This window comes from Panthera uncia, chromosome B1 (assembly GCF_023721935.1).
Source record: "Panthera uncia isolate 11264 chromosome B1, Puncia_PCG_1.0, whole genome shotgun sequence".
Classification (NCBI taxonomy): Eukaryota; Metazoa; Chordata; class Mammalia; order Carnivora; family Felidae; genus Panthera; species Panthera uncia.
The window spans coordinates 43,527,774-43,542,305 of NC_064811.1; the positions used below are offsets into that span (position 1 = coordinate 43,527,774).

General features: G+C 42.0%; 1 non-coding gene across 1 annotated transcript; it reads right to left on the reverse strand.

The window, feature by feature from the left end:
• Window positions 1–10,332: 10,332 nt before the first annotated feature.
• Window positions 10,333–10,441, reverse strand: LOC125924090 (U6 spliceosomal RNA). The gene has a single exon (XR_007458274.1). It is a non-coding gene; the product is annotated as a U6 spliceosomal RNA (small nuclear RNA).
• Window positions 10,442–14,532: the final 4,091 nt, after the last annotated feature.

The following is a 14,532-nucleotide window of genomic DNA, read 5'->3' on the forward strand; positions in this document are numbered from 1 at the left end:
GTCTTCTGTTGATGACCTCACTTTGTCTTTCAGACTTCCTGTTACAACCTTGGCATTGATGTCTGGGGCTCCCCTAAGTGGACTCCTGTCTTGAAAGGACCCAGACTTTATGATGATACAACACCTCAGGTGGAACTTTTACAGACCCTCAAGCTGTACTAGCAGAGGCAGCGCTTTCTGTCAGGACAGACAGACCATCTTCCAAGTCCAATTTATAAATCACCACCTTTCTGCACATGCCCAGGTGGCAAAGATGCTCTGCACAGTGCAGCTGGGCAACTCCTTTCCTAAATCATCAAGCCCAGTGATTTAAAGGAGGCCTCAACAACAGGGCAGATATTCAGGGGTCAACCCCGCAGCAGGAATGGGGATCTCACTGGGCTATGGAAGTGAAGGATGTACCCAGAGGGCAGGCTGTTAGGGATAACTGCCATTCTAGAAGGCAGGCAGGCCACAAAGAGGTACAGTAAGCCACATGGGGTGGTAGTTCCAGCAGCACAGAGCTTGAGGCAATGAGGAACTGGAAATAGCAACATGGTGGAGATCGAGGCAGTGGTTACATCAGGAAAATTTGGAAAGATTACCAAGCTGCAGTAAGGGAGTGAAGCAGTGCCCCTGTTATTGGCACTGAGCAAATTTTGAGTTGGAACACAGGAATAACTTAAGGAAGAGAAAGGAGATGGCATTGAAATTGATAGCCTACTGAACTAGGTGCTTTAAGATTGAGATCTCACTTACTCCCACATCAACCAAAGTAGGAGTCATAATTTCCATTATACAAAAGAAAAAAATGAGGTTCAAAGACGCTAACTAGTTTTGTCGTAATCATGTGGTGACATGGAGGGGCCGGTAGTCAGGATCTGAACTCTGGACAACCTGACTCCAAAGATATTGTTGCTATATTCACACTGTCATTTGTCATAATTATTATTATTTAATGTGAAACATTTGAGAACACAGCCCCCTATGCAGATCTCCTGTCATTTATTTTTTCCTCTTTAAATAATATTGTGCCATAAATTAGAGACTTCAAAAAAAAATCGTCTAAATTCACCTCCAGTGGCTATGAGAAGGGGAGGAGAGTCAGACCTGTCTGGGAATTTGTGTTTGGAGGTAGCCAAGAGGAAAAGAGACCTCAGCTTCTGGGGTGTCCCCAGAGGACAGAGGTAGACCAAAAGCAAAGACCAAAACTTGAAGCATGGAGCCAATGTGTTTGGTGATTCCAGGTGGAGTTCAGGAAATTGGACTCCTCAATGAACTTTTCTCAGCATCCCATAGTATCTACAGACACACAACAGAGACAGATGGCTCTAACAGGGGCCAGCTTCAACCCTAAGAAACTGGGAGGAGAATATGTAAACATATGTATTTTGGGGTACAAATATCCATTGCAATTCTCTTGATTTTTTAAATTTATACTTTATAAAGTATAAGGACACTTTTAAGAAAAATGAAAATAACATAATTTAAATGAATCTCCAATTTTTCTCCTAAATTTCATCTTTATAATAAGAATACTTTATGTATTTATATAATAGAAATATTTTCAAGAAGGAATAATCAGACATATATCATTTCAGTTTTGATAAAGGTCAACACTGGAAGGTCTAGGCAACATAAATTTTTAATTTAAGGCTGAAGTTTATTTGGTATTTCAGAGCACCACCTGGTGGATTAATTAACAATAGCAGCCCAAAACAAAAGTCCGTCAAAATGGCTCTGAAACAAAGGGTAATGGAACCTATGATGCTCATTCCTTCTCTTTTCTTGTAGAAAAGCTTTGGCTCTCATTCTTTTTTTTTCCCCTCTTCTTCTTTTCATTTCCTATCCAATCTCGCCTGCCTCTGTTTACACTTTAAGCTTGTCCATGCCACCTCTCTGTATTGCTGAGTCCTCCAAGTGGCTAAGAAGCTTGCTTACTTATTCTTGATTTAATAAAATCTAAGGAGTTTCTAAAATTCCAGTAGAAAGGCAAATATATTTGAAGTTGCAAAATTGGACTTTCTTCCAGAGACTGTATCTTTCTACCCAGGGGTTTGTGTTTCTCCAAAGGAGGGGTTTTTGTTTGACTGATCTACACAGAAACAATCATTCTAATGAAACCCCTCTTTCATAATTTATGTGTACATAATGACAAAAGTTGACTCATTTAGAGTATGTTAGCCTGTTATTCTGATCCAGCAGCCAATGGCTTCTGAGAAAGAGAAGACTGGTGTAGAGCAACCTTCTTAAAGGTCTCTGATCTCAAATGACCCACAATATGAATGAGTGGAACAAGACAGGTCAGAGACATCAAGGAGTCATAGACTGGGGACCTGGAAACCTCATAACTTATCCATAAGGATATACATTATTCTAATGCAACCAGTTCTTCCAGTTTTTAAAAATAAGCCAATAGGGTGCCTGGGTGGATCAGTCGGTTAAGCGTCCAACTCTGGATTTCAGCTCAGATCATGATCTCAGTTTCTGGGATCAAGCCCCACATTGTGCTCTGTGCTCACAGCACGGAGCTTCCTTGGAATTCTGTCTCTCCCTCTCTCTCTGCCCCTTCCCTGGTCATGTGCACGTACTCTCTCTCTCTCAAAATAAATAAAATGAAGCCTTAAAAAAAGTTGTGGGAATTTGCAAATAATGCTTCAATAAACATGGAGGTACATATACCTTTCCAAATTAGTGTTTTCATTTTCTTTGATGAATGGATAAAGAAGATGCGATACACACACACAGAGGACTATTACTCAGCCATAAAGAAAGAATGAATCTTGCCGTTGGCAACAACATGGATAGAGCTAGAGGGTATAATGCTAAGTGAAATAAGTCAGTCAGAGAAAGAGAATACCATATTATTTCACTCACACATGTAACTTAAGGAATAAATAAAATGAACAAAGGAAAAAGAGACCCTTAAATATAGAGAACAAACTGATGGCTGCCAGAGGGGAAGTGGCCAGGGGACAGCGGGGAGATGGGTGAAACAGATGACGGAGATTAAGAATACACTTATTGCAATGAGCACGGAGTAATTTAAGGAATTGTTGAAGCATTGTAGTGTACACCCAAAACTAACACCATACTGTAGATTGATTATACCTGAATGTTAGAACAAATTTTATTTGTTAAATGTTTATTGATTTATTTTAAGAGAGAGAGAAAGAGCATGCATGCAAGAATGGGGGAGGGGCAGAGAGAAGGAGAGAGAGACTCCCACGCAGGCTCCATGCTGTCAGCACAGAGCCCATCTTGGGGCTTGATCCCACAAACCGTGAGATCATGACTTGAGCAGAAATCAAGAGTCAGACGCTTAACTGACTGAGCCACCCAGATGTCCCTAAAGATATATTAAAAAAAAAAAAAAAAAGGTTTGGGAATTTGGACTTCATTCACTTGATGACAGAATATAAGTAAGCAGTCTGCTTACTTACTGAAATCTACCCCAGACCCTGAACAAATCGCTTTTACGATGCCTAAGCACTGCTGCCACCTCTCAATCAGCAAGCCCATGCCATGTGCCCCTGTTACTTCACACAGTCAGATTACAGGTTCGTGGAGAGTTTGGATGTCCCGGAAATGGCCTTTCATCCCTATGACTGTCCGTGTGCCTTGAAATAACCTGAGGTTCAGACTTGGGCTCCAACTAGAAACAGTGTAGTAGAGCTGGGAAGAACAGCTGTGAGGCTTATGGGCTTGAAGTTTGCACTGCATTTGCAAACAAATTCATGTGTAAATTAAAAAATATATATAAGTTAAAAATACCTTAAGTCCAATTTTGGCCATCTTACCTTACAACAAAGCTTCGTCATCTACACACCTACTGGGGCAACCAGAGGCACTTTACTGCTAATTGACTTAGAAAAGATGCTGACAGCATTTACACATTTTAAAGAGAAAAATATGACCTTCCTTCCTCAGAGTTCTCTGGGAAACAGTGCAGGGTTTTGTTGTTGTTTTGTTTTGTTTTGACATGGAAAAACTCAGAGGATGTAACAGTGATATTTTAATAACAAACTTCATGGTCAAAAAGACTTGGAGAACGTCTATCTGCTCAGGCTTTCATGACAGACTACCATAGATGGGGCGGCTTAAACAAAAGAAATTTATTTCACCACTGTGTCAGAAGTTAGAAGTCCAAGATCAAGGTGCCAGCTGATTCAGGGTCCAGTGAGGACTCTCATCCTGGCTTGCGGACAGCCACCATCTCACCATGCCCTTACGTGGTCTTTCCTCATTGCATGCATGTGGAGAGAGAGGGGGCGCAAGCAAGCCCTCTGCTGTCATTTCTTGGAAGACATTATTCCTATTGGATCAGGGCCTCACCCTTATGAACTGATTTAACTTTACTTCCTGCAAAGCCCCATCTTCAAATACAGGTGCACTGGGGGTTAGGACCAACATATAAATTTGGTGGGAGATACACAAGCATTCAGACCGTAACAAAGAAGCTGTACTGTATGTCTGTATCATTTGCATTGTATCTTGAAACTAAAATAAGTAAAACGTCTCCTTTTTAAAAATGATAAGTTCTAATGTTGGATTTTAAAAAACTTTATTTTGAGAGAGAGAGAGAGAGAGATTGAGGGGAGCAGAGGGAGAGAGAGAGAGAGAGAGAGAGAGAGAGAGAGAGAGAGAGAGAGAGAGAATGCGCGCACAGAGAGTGACGCTGGGCTCGAACCCACAAACTGTGAGATCAGGACCTGAGCCAAAATTGAGTCAGATGCTTAACTGACTGAGCCCCCCAGGCACCTGAGATTTTTTATTTTAGCCAAATTACTTAAGCCTCTTCCCCTGACCTACAGTCCTTTTAAACTCTAATAAGCACACTCAGTGTTTAATTTTTATATTTACTAGCTTCTCATAACATCTCGACTTAGTCTCTGAAACAATTATCCCTTTATTGTTAAATAATTCCCAAGTTTTAGCTTTCCACAGAACTCCAGGGCATTACTTACAATGTAAACAACAGGTATGGCTTTAGAAATCTGAGAAGTCTTCAATTTATAATTTCTACTTGGAGACTGGGCTCAGTAACATTCCAGACCTCTCGATGTTATCTTTGTTCTTTGGGAAATGGGCTCCCTGACGAAACAAATCTGGTTTTGAGGAATAACTTGTAATATTTTCAGTTAGTTGTAGTTTTTAAAATGGAATCCCTTTCTTTACTTTTTTGAAACAATACTGAGAAATGCCCTCAGGTGCTGGACGTTAGTCAGTGGTCCTGTTCCTCCCGCTTCCAAGATTTGCAGCCTTGTCTGTCTTACCCGCTGGCTGCAGCTGATTCACGGGCTGCTTATTCAAGGTTATACTGGCCTCATCAGATTTTTTTTTCCTCACGAGAATTCAGAGGAGAGACAGAGAAAGCCTAAGGCAATTAAGATATGGATGTTGGATTTAAACAGACTTGTCATTCCAAGGCACTACTGAGGGCGACTCGGACGAATTATATTCAAGACAGCAAAAGAAGCCAGCCCTCAGAAAGTAAGGAGAATGGAGCAGGTGTTCAGAGCAAAGCAAAGACAAGAGGCTCCTGCAGCCTAGGAAGACTTTTCTATTATTCCCAGTTCTTATCCTCTTGAGTCTCCACTGTAGTTTAGGCAGACTTAGTGTGGAATCAGTTCTTTACTGATTTAACAATACAGTGCATTAATAGAAAACCTGAAGCTAGCAGATCAAGAGACAACTGCTGCGGGGAAGATAGTTTGTTACTCACAGTTCCCAAGAGGAGGGGGCCACATGAGAAAGCACTGGGGTTGGTCGTGAAGTCAGAAAGAAGGAGGAACTATGGACAAGAGCCTCTATTGTGGGCTTCCATGGGAAGGAATTGTTGAGGCAGGTAAATGAGCACAGGATTATTTGAATAATTTCATCAGGCTGTGGGGCACAGGAGCTGTCCCTCCTTGTCTGGTATTTGGCCTTGGGCTCTTGAGGGCAAGTGTGAATGGCGCAGAGTGTAAAAGCCTGATAAAGGGGATGGTTGGAGTGTGGACTCTGCATTGGTTGGTCTGTATTGGGAAAACATGCCCCTAGAGGGAGGACTCCTCCTAAGGAGGCTGGAGAGGGAATGAGGGATGCAGGAGGCCCAGACAAGGTGACCGAGGCTTATTATTGGGTTGCCCAGGACAAGGTATGTTCAGCACATGCATGTAGACCAGACAGATGTTAAAGCATCAAATTTACAGAAACTAGAAACATGGTTAATACACTTACATCCAAACATGCTCTTAAATAGGTTCAGGAACTAGTCCCAAGTTGCAGGGCTAATTAGAGGCAACACCAGGATGAAATAAGGCAAGTTCTCTGCATACATGCCACACTGCTTCTGTCACGCCTTCATTAAACTTGCAGCTGGACCGGGGTCTCCAGTCTCTTTGCAAGATAATATGAGGTGTGGGACCCAGACTCCACAGTAGCAAAAGCAGAACCCCACACAAAGAAGTTCCTGGAAGGGGAAAGAACTATCACTTTGGGGAGCAAACTTCCAAGCTAAAACAGCACTGTTCCCTTTAAGCAAGAACACAGAATTCACACTCACCCAGAACATCAATGGCTCACTTTTCACTTCTGTCATTTGGAATTGATATTACATATCATGGTATGGATAGTCTTTTGCAAAGAGACATAGTGGTTTTCCTGTTTCTAAGATACTATTAAGACTGTGATCTGAGTATGCCATTGTAGAATCAATAGCCCTTACCTCAAGATTGATAGGTGAAGCCACTGCTAAAAATGCCCTTTCCCCTTAATTTTCCCCACACTGACTTCTGAATCTGGTGCACTTAGACACATTATGTCCCTTGATCTCTATTCTCATGCTCCCATTCTCTGTGCTACACATCTTGAGCCTTTACATAGTGCCTTTTTGGAACACTGATTGGACAATACATTTTTTTGTGGCTGGTCTCCCCTTTTAGATGACAAACTTCCTACTGGCAAAGTATCCCAAATTTCCTTTTCTTCTCTTCTTCTGAGCCTTTATTCCCCATATAAATGTCTGGGCTATAAGAAGAAGGCATGGGCATAAATGAGCTGTCAGAATATTACTATAACAAAACGGAAAACAAATGAAATTTAAAAATCAATTGAGCCACTTTTAAGCTATATGGCTCTCCATTGGTTGGTGATTACTATCCTTGATTTTAAAAACGTTTCTACCTTTTGTCTTACAGCCTAGCTTAATTCAGGCACTTAATCGTAGGTAATGTAACATATGACTCGTCTTATATCAGTTGTGGTAAATACATGAATCATATGTAAATTAAAAGCATGATGATTTTTTGCCTCATTGGATGCATTTGCATCATGAAATCTTAAAATGAACAGTATTCTAAAGAGCACATATGCACATGTGCACGCACACAAAAATACGTTACTGTTTTTTTTTAATTTATTTAAATGTCTATTTATTTTGAGAGAGTGTGTGAGTAGGGGAGGGGAAGAGAGGAAGAGAGAGAATCCCAAGCAGGCTCCATGCTGCCAGCAAAAAGCCCAACATGGGGCTCGAACTCACGAACCATGAGATCATGACCTGAGCCAAAATCAAGAGTCAGACACTTAACAAACTGAGCCACCCAGATGCTCTGCTACTAGTTTTTGATAGATGACTGCACTGCCTGATTTGGTGGTATTCTAGGAATGGACAGAGCAGTAGAGAGAATAAGAGATCCAGAAATTGATGCAAACTCACAGAGTTTATGTACCTATTTTAGTATTTTGACCTATGCTGTTCATTCATTCAATCATTCATTCATTCAACAAATATTTCTTGAATATGTGGTATCGGGCACTGTTTTAAGTATTGATTAAAACAAAAAGATGCAACAAAAAGAGATAAGACAGAATTGTCTTATGTCTTATGTCTTAATCTATGACATAGAGGACTGCACTAATATGTCCATTTATATATGAAGAACTAAGGGCAAAAGGGATATATGTTCTTGCCCAAATACATATAAGTAGTAAGAGATAATATTAGGATTTAGATCCATGTCTGTATGTCTTTAAGGCCCATGTATTTTTTCAACTGCTGCTAATTTCCATCCCAGTAAGCATTTATAGGAGACTGCCCTAAATTTCAAATCAAAAATATCAAATGAATCTGTTAATGACTTTCCTTTAAACCGTAAGAACTGTCTACTGGAAATGTGTACCTTAGAGAACTGTATGTTTCCTTTTTTGGTTTTTTTTTTTAATGTTGATTTTTGAGAGAGAGAAAGAGTGTGAGCAGGGGAGGGGCAGAGAGAGGGAGACACAGAATCCGAAACAGACTCCGGGCTCTGAGCTGTCAGCACAGAGCTCAATGCAGGGCTCAAATCCACAAACTGTGAAATCACCTGAGCCGAATTCAGATGCTTAACCGACTGAGCCACCCAGGTGCCCCAAGAACTGCATGTTTCTTGATATTGTTTTTGTACTCTGCGCAAGGATTAGGATCTAAATCCTAATTAGTTCGAGCCCCATGTAAAAAGCCTAAAAACAAAATTTAAAAGAATAAGTCTTTCCACACACACACATATATACACTATACATACACACACAGGGAAGACTATACATACACATTTACGAAGCAACCTTGTAAAGTCATTTGTTCTGCTTTTCCCTGGTCAAGTCACAGGACTTTAATTTTTTTTTAATATCATATACTTCTCCTGGAATAAACATTTATTTAAAAATAGTTCAGGGGCGCCTGGGTGGTGCAGTCGGTTAAGCGTCTGACTTCAGCCAGGTCACGATCTCGCGGTCCGTGAGTTCGAGCCCCGCGTCAGGCTCTGGGCTGATGGCTCGGAGCCTGGAGCCTGTTTCCGATTCTGTGTCTCCCTCTCTCTCTGCCCCTCCCCCGTTCATGCTCTGTCTCTCTCTGTCCCAAAAATAAATAAAAAACGTTGAAAAAAAATTTTTTTTTAAATAGTTCAGGGGCGCCTGGGTGGCTCAGTCAGTTAAGCGGCCGACTTCGGCTCAGGTCATGATCTCGCAGTCTGTGAGTTCGAGCCCCGCGTCGGGCTCTGTGCTGACAGCTCAGAGCCTGGAGCCTGTTTCGGATTCTGTGTCTCCCTCTCTCTGACCCTCCCCCGTTCATGCTCTGTCTCTCTCTGTCTCAAAAATAAACAAACGTTAAAAAAAATTTTTTTTAAATAAAAAAATAAAAATAGTTCATTATTTATTTCATGAAATAAATTTCACGGCAGTAATAATTTCTTAAAGTTTATTTATTTATTTTGAGAGAGAGAGGTAGAGCACAGTGCATGCGTACGTGCGCCAGGGAGGGGCAGAGAGAGAGAGGGAGAGAGAGAATCCCAAGCAGTCTCTGCCCTTACAGTGCACAGCTCAATGCAGGACTCAATCCCAAGACCGTGGGATCATGACCTGAGCTGAATTCAAGAGTCAGGTAACCAATAAGAGACTCTTAAATACAGAGAACAAACTGAGAGTTGATGGGGGTGGGGAGGTGGGGGGGTGGGAGTTTGGGGAGGTGGGGAAAATGGGTGATGGGCATTGAGGAGGGCATTTGTTGGGATGAGCACGTGGTGTTGTACGTAAGTGATGAATCACTAGAATCTACTCCCGAAGCCAACACTACACTGAATGTTAACTAACTTGAGAAAAAAAAAAAGTTGGGTGTTCAACCAACTGAGCCACCCAGGCACCCCAATGGCAATAATATTTTTAAAGTATTATTTCCATTTTCACTTAAAAATAAATGATAGTTCAGGTAGTTTTAATTAAAAAAAAAACTTTAAAAAAGACCATTTCTCAATTTCTAAATTATACAATTTTTTGTCATATAAACAGTGGTGACATTATTAAGTTCCCTTCAAATAAGCTATTCTATTTCATAGATGATATTTTTCAACAAGCTGCACCATGCTACATAAAAAGGCAGTGGAGTACAAATGTATAAAATGATTTTTTTAAGGCAATAATCAGTTTTATCATATCTCCTAACACTGGAATAAAGCCAAATTTGTGCACTGAAGGTAAAGAAATATACTGTACATATAGTATTTTTTGCACACTGGGATGTGTATATGCCAGTTAAAAACTGAATTCCAGCTATAGACCAAAGAGCACAAGATACGAATAAAATAAAAAATATATAACAATGAGTAAAAAGGAGTCTTTCTCTTCTGTTCAAACTGAAATCAAGGATTTTTTCCTCAGCTTTTTTTTCTCAGTGTTTCAATCTTGGTTATTAATAGTAGCATTTGCATTTCACAACTGAGTGCTAATTTCCAGAAACACCCTGAGACTTCCAGGGTTTAGCTGTGTACCTGTCAGGCAAGCCCAGGATATTCTGCAGTATCAAGTAACCTGAAAACTCTCAGTTTTTTATTGTGTGATTTTTTTAATATGGAACGTTTCGCGAATTTGTGTGTCATCTTTGCGCAGGAGCCGCACTAATCTTCTCTGTATCATTCCAATTTCAGTATATGTGTGGCCGAAGTGGGCACTCCCAGCAGTTTACAACAATGTTTATTTCTCGCTCACATGCATATCCATCCTGGGTCAGCAATGATCTTTGCCCGCTCTTGGAATCACTGGCAACCTAAGCGGACAGAGGCTCCATCCCAACAGAGTCAGAGGAGGGGAGAAGTGCATGGAGAACTACGTACTGATTCTTAAGGCCTCTGCCCAGAAAGGACATACATCACTTCTGCTTACAGGCAATTGACCAAAGCAAATCACATGACCAAGCCTGTATCAACAGGGTAGAGATGAACAATTCTTCCACCTTGAATGTTTATAAATAATACAGTCATCCACAAGCTCTAAAAATACCATGTGCATCATTTCATTTGGTCCTGATGACACCCCCTTGTGATACAAAGTGCAGGAAAGGTGGGGGGTGTGCTGCAAAACATTTCAGCAGAACCAACCCACCAATGTTCGCTGCTTCTGCAATTTCTCATCTTCAACATCAGCCAATCGGATGAGCACAAAGGGTGGGACAAGGCCAGATCAAGGCTCTTTCCAAATTGCTCTGATGCCCACCACCTTCATGCATCCTACTACCTGCCTTTGGAGTGCTCCCAATTCCTTGTACTCTCTGCTATTCCTTGAAATGGAGTGGGTGGGTCAGGCTAGAGGGGCAATGACCAACAGAACAGAGCTGCCAGGGGACATAAGGAGGCACCAGGGTAGTGAAGCCTGGTCATCCAATCTGAAGACACGGAGCCGCCAACAGAGTGCAGCTATGTCCCTGGAGACTGATGGATGTATTATACGGTGAGAATGCAGGGTGCCTGTTCCAGGTGAAATCTTCAGGATAAATGCTAATAAATAATATGCTGTGATAGGTAATAGGAGTAGTAGACAAGAGCTTCCTAGTTGATAAAACTCAGTCAAGGGCTTTCAAGAGTTGTAAGCTCTTTGGTCTCCAAGAGGGGCTCTGGGTGACCCAGAGGTTGTTCCTGACCCAGATGTCAACATGCTCACTTCTTCTGCCACAATCATAGGTAGATTCCTCGCTTCTGGTGACTATGGTCACAAGACTTTTCCCTCCTCGAGTGGCTGAAAGGCAGACATTAGCAGCTTGTAGATGGAGTCCCTTTGTTCCTACTGGGCTGCTTCCACCACCCTGGAGCTGCATGTGCTACACTGCATTCCCTGTCCATGATGCGGTAGTGAGTCCCAGTCCTGGACTCTTCACCCCTCTGCTCTGGGCAGTGTGGTACCGTTGTAGTTAAGCACACAGGTGCCACCATCAGACAGACCTGAGCATAAATCTGCTGTATCATTTGCCACAGTCGAATGTCCTTTAAAAACTCTGCTCCTCCATTCACTTATCTTTAAAGTAGAAATCAGGGTGCCTGGGTGGCTCAGTTGGTTGGGCATCCAACTTCGGCTCAGGTCATGATCTCGTGGTCCATGAGTTTGAGTCCCGCGTTGGGCTCTGTGCTGACAGCTCAGAATCTGGAGCCTCTTTCCGATTCTGTGTCTCCCTCTCTCTCTGCCCCTCCCTCCTTCTCTCTCAAAAATAAACATTAAACATTTTTTTTTAAATAGAAGCGATAGGGGCCCCTGGATGGCTCAGTTGGTTGAGCGTTCAACTTCAGCTCAGGTTATGATCTCATGATTTGTGGGTTTGAGCCCCATATCAAGCTCTGTGCTGACAGTGCAGAGCCCACTTCAGATCTTTGTCCCCATCTCTGTCTGTCCCTCCCCGACTCATGCTCTCTTTCTCTATCAACAAACATTTAAAAAGTAAAATAAAATAGAAATGATAATATTATTCATTGCCAAGAATTATTATTGTATGGGTCAAATGGGTTCAGGTATAAAGCATCTATCATATTATCTGACCTATAGAAAGCCTTCAATTATGCTAGCAACTATTATGTTCATCATGATTGTGATGATAATGTGCTTCTCAGCTGTACAGGTAACACACACACACACACACACACACACACACACACACACACCCTGCCATTGAGCCTGGATCCACCAAGCACTGCTGTAAATCCTCTCTTTTTCTTCACCAGGAAAGTGGCTGCTTTCCCTAAGGGCCCAAACCCCTCTCTTTCCTTCTTCTCTCAGAAGAATAAAGTAAAACACCTTGAATTCTGCCTCCAACAGTCCTTTCTGTCCAGGAAACTCCTACAGAAGCACCTCATGGGCCAGCCCCCAACCCCACTCCTTCCATTCTTGTGGACTCTGCTCCCCAGAGTCATGGAACATTCAAGAAGCTGTCCTGGTATGCACTAGGCAAACTAGCATCCAATGGACCACTAAATATGTGGTAATATGAATAAAGTAAAACAAAATTAGCTTACAAATGCTGAGAAAACCGCACCTATTAAATTCAGAGGCTCACAAAATCTGGATCACCTCAACTTCCCAATTCTAAAGTTCCACTGAATCTGCTTCTTCCTCAGTTCTGCCTACTACCCATTACTCCTGTTGAGCAAATTGAGAAGAAATTAATTTGTTTTTCATCTTTTGGCAAGTTTCACAGTATCATAGGAAAATAAAAGTATTTTATTGACTTCATAGTGAATCTGAAAGGCTTTCAGATCTATCTTCACGTCAATGAATGCTCTAAGGGTATATACATCATCAAAAATAAAATTAAGGGATAAAAAAATGAGTAAAAGGAAAGCAAACTTTAATGCTAAAACAGCCAGTAAATTTATAGCACAGTGTAATGTAGTACACACAGCTCCATAATGGGGAGAAATCTGTTGTGTTCAAGGAACAGAAAAGACCCCATACAGCTGGAGCACCATGGATGAGGAGGTCACTGGTGTGAGATGTCAGATTTGATATGGTAAGTTGAGTTATTAGCCCCAATGTCTCCCTCTCTCTCCTTTCTCTCTCTCTCTCTCTCTCTCTCTCTCTCTCTCTGTCTCTCTCTGTCTCTCTCTCTCTCTCTCTCTCTCACACACACACACACACACACCCATGTTCTTTCCTTTGACATGTCTCTGTAATTCCTTTCAAAGAGGAAGTAGATTTCCTTACTCCTGGACTTTGCCCTGAAATTGTCTTTGGTTCATGGGATATCAGCATGCTCAAGTGCTTGGAGTTGCCCTCTTGTGCCGCCATAGCCTGTTGGTGACTGTGCCAACAGGAGAATGAGAGGTCCCTGGAGCAGACCGGCCCCATGTAAATATGCAGCGTGAAGCAGAACTGCCCTGTCCATGCAGCCTACACCAGCCAGCCCCCAGCCAAGCTGCACTCATGTGAGCAAATACGCTGGGATCGGAGAGCTGCCCTGGCTGACTAGCAGATCCCTGAGGAAAAGGGTTGTTTTTTTTTTTTTTTTTTTTTAATTTTTTTTTTCAACGTTTTTTATTTATTTTTGGGACAGAGAGAGACAGAGCATGAACTGGGGAGGGGCAGAGAGAGAGGGAGACACAGAATCGGAAACAGGCTCCAGGCTCCGAGCCATCAGCCCAGAGCCTGACGCGGGGCTCGAACTCACGGACCGCGAGATCGTGACCTGGCTGAAGTCGGACGCTTAACCGACTGCGCCACCCAGGCGCCCCGGAAAAGGGTTGTTTTAAGCCAGATTTTTTTAGAGTCATTTGTTCCTTAGCATCACTGTGAAATATCTAACCAATACCAATCTTGTAAGGCTTTGTACACCAGGGTAAGCATTAGTTTTATTCCCGGGAGAGGTTTTTATTTTTATTTATTTATTTATTTATTTATTTATTTATTTATTTATTTTTAATGTTTATTTATTTTTGAGAGACAGAGAGAGACCGAGTGCGAGCAGGAGGGGGGTAAAGAGAGAAGGAGACACAGGATCTGAAGCAGGCTCTAGGCTCTGAGCTGTCAGCACACAGCCTGATGTGGGGCTCGAACTCACAAACCGTGAGATCATGACCTAAGCCAAAGTCGGACGCTTAACCAACTGAGCCACCCAGGCTCCCCTGGGAGAGGTTTTTAAAGAGTTCAATGGCATTATCCGATTTACAATGAATGGATCATAAAATCATTGTAGCCATCCAGGCAAGAGAGGCTTGGACTAAAGTAAGACAACTGAAGGAAAAGAGAAGTGGATGGAATCAAGGAGCTTTGTGGTTTAGAGAAGAG